Genomic DNA, 2,356 nt, shown 5'->3' with positions numbered 1-2,356 from the left:
GAAAGTCATATACATGATTTAAATTATGCTAGTAACAATGTAAACATGAGTACAAAAATTTATAATTTTGTACATAATGATCTTTTAAAAGATAAAAGAAAGTTATGAAATATGTCTAGAAAAAATTCAAATCACTGTTAACTCAATGAAATTATCTTGAATTTAGTTTATAATCATTTTTATAGTATTACAAATTCAATATCATCACATGAAACTTGATACATCTACTTTTAGATGTGTCCTAAGTCTCCCCATTAAAGTGTGAATTAAAATGTTAGAGGAAACTGTTTCTGGATGTAAAGGATGATAGGAGAACGTTTGCCAGAATTCACAGACTCGAAGTACTTGCAGTCCTGAGTCTGTTACTACCACTAAGCCACTGTCTAGATGAGGAAAAAGCTTCCACAGAGCCTGCTGTGGTCTTGGATAGCTTTTCCTGGGTAGCAGAGTGTGGGAAAAGGTGCATCAGACAGGCCTTGAAGAGGAATGTGTACATGTAGAACTCATTATGGTCTCCACTGGCAAACTTGAAACTCTATCCAGAGTTGTCCTGATACAAGTGTTTACCAAATTTGAGCATTTTGCTTTCTCTGGTGTTTTAAGGTTCAGCATAGCTGAAGCTATAGGGTCCATTTGTGTATTTCAAACAAAGTTTCTTTTGTTTTAACAACATTTCTTCGTTATCTCTAATACTGAGTGTTTCTGGGCACAATTGCCTCAGATGTAGCAGAACTGAGAATTTTAGGTCCCTTTGGAATGGTATGAGCAAAATATATGTCCATAGATAAAGACTAGCAGAGTCACTTTGCATAGGTGGAAACTTGATATTGAATTTAGAAAGGGATTCAAAAGAGATGTCTTCCTCATTTTGCCCAGTTCTCTTTGTATGACAAACTTGATGCATGGATCATTTCTATTTATAATCATCTTTGGTCTGAGGCTTAAATAGTGCTTTTTGGTTATCTGTTTTATTCGTACACTATATATTTACAGAGCACTGTGTTTTGGTTGCAATGTCTGGTATATCAAGTTTGCTCATGCAGTCTTTCTGTGATTCTTGCTTTATGTACGTTCAGTGAAATTATTCTTTCAGATTCTCCCCCTGCCCAATCATCTTTACATGGAATAAAGGAGTACTGAAACCACTTGGTGAAGTTTCTTTCTTAGGGGAAGTACCTGCTTACTTCTTACCTATTTGTGTTGGGAGAAAAGCCTTTCATGCTTTGGTCAAGAGCAATAAGGTCTGGATAGAATGTATCAATTTTACTTTTTGGTCTTTATTTTTCTCTTGGCATTACTCATTTATCATGTGGCTGATCAAAAGTTAAATTATTCTTCCTTATTTCAATATCTGGAGAAGAACATTAGCCATAACTGTTATCTCAATTGGAATTTACAAAAAGTAATTTCGCTTTCTCTGTCAATAATAGCTAAAGTTATACCTTCTCCTGTTGCTCATATATTATTTGGTCTTTACTATATAGTTCCTTACTGCAGAGTCTCCACCCATTTGTGCCCGTTGGAAGGCTTCATATGCTTTGTTAAGTTGCTTTGCAATGTTTTTATCATTCTTCTTTGTCCTATAGCATCACTATAAAGGATGGATTAAGGTGATAGGTTTGATGGCTGTGTTCTCACTATAGATGGGGTTGGCTTTTGCTATTTCCATGTCTTACACCTATTCTCTCCATGACCCTTTGGGAAATTTCCAAGTTTTATTGACAAGACTATGATGACACTCCATAGGAAAGCAGAAAGCAACTTTCTCATGCACCAGGCCATTGACTCCTCACCCAATTTAAAATGAATGATGCAGTTTGGAGGGAATATGCTGGCATGGTTTTATCTAATTCCAATCTTCATGATCCTCACAGCCTTCTTCTCTCTATATTCAGTCTTGTTCTTTCTTCAAGGTTTAACATTCTAGACCTTAAAAAACAAAACAAAACAAAAATCAAAACAAAAGAACCCTCTACCTTTATTTTCAGTTCCTTTTCTTTTTTTCTTATTTACCTGGCCCTTATATCTGCCATTTTCCCATATAATTAGTTGGATTTAGATAATTTTTTATATTTAAAGTTTTTGATTAAATACCAGTAAGTTTGCATAAATTAGAAAAAGACACACCTCTTTGGCAGAGAAACTACATATAGGCACTACCAGTGGCTGGGCAAATTAGCAGGAGGAGGCTCTTCATTTTGAGGAAAGACACTATAACCAGGATTGACTATATTCTAGGCTCTACTTGCTTACCAGCTATGTGACCACATGTACAAATAGACTCTCTTTTCATAAAAATAAAACATTCATATCTCCACTAATGGAACTACAGCAATAGTTGCATTTATTTCAATGT

The 2,356-nt window shown here is 34.9% G+C and overlaps 1 pseudogene; it reads right to left on the bottom strand.

Annotated features, from left to right (window-relative positions):
* Positions 1-204: 204 nt before the first annotated feature.
* On the bottom strand, positions 205-1,510 carry LOC110598103 (TRAF family member-associated NF-kappa-B activator pseudogene; annotated as a pseudogene).
* Between the last annotated feature and the right edge of the window lie 846 nt (positions 1,511-2,356).

The sequence above is a fragment of the Ictidomys tridecemlineatus genome, chromosome 8 (genome assembly GCF_052094955.1).
Source record: "Ictidomys tridecemlineatus isolate mIctTri1 chromosome 8, mIctTri1.hap1, whole genome shotgun sequence".
Classification (NCBI taxonomy): Eukaryota; Metazoa; Chordata; class Mammalia; order Rodentia; family Sciuridae; genus Ictidomys; species Ictidomys tridecemlineatus.
The sequence above is the reverse complement of the archived record's forward strand: the minus strand, read 5'-3'. Positions and strand labels throughout refer to the sequence as shown.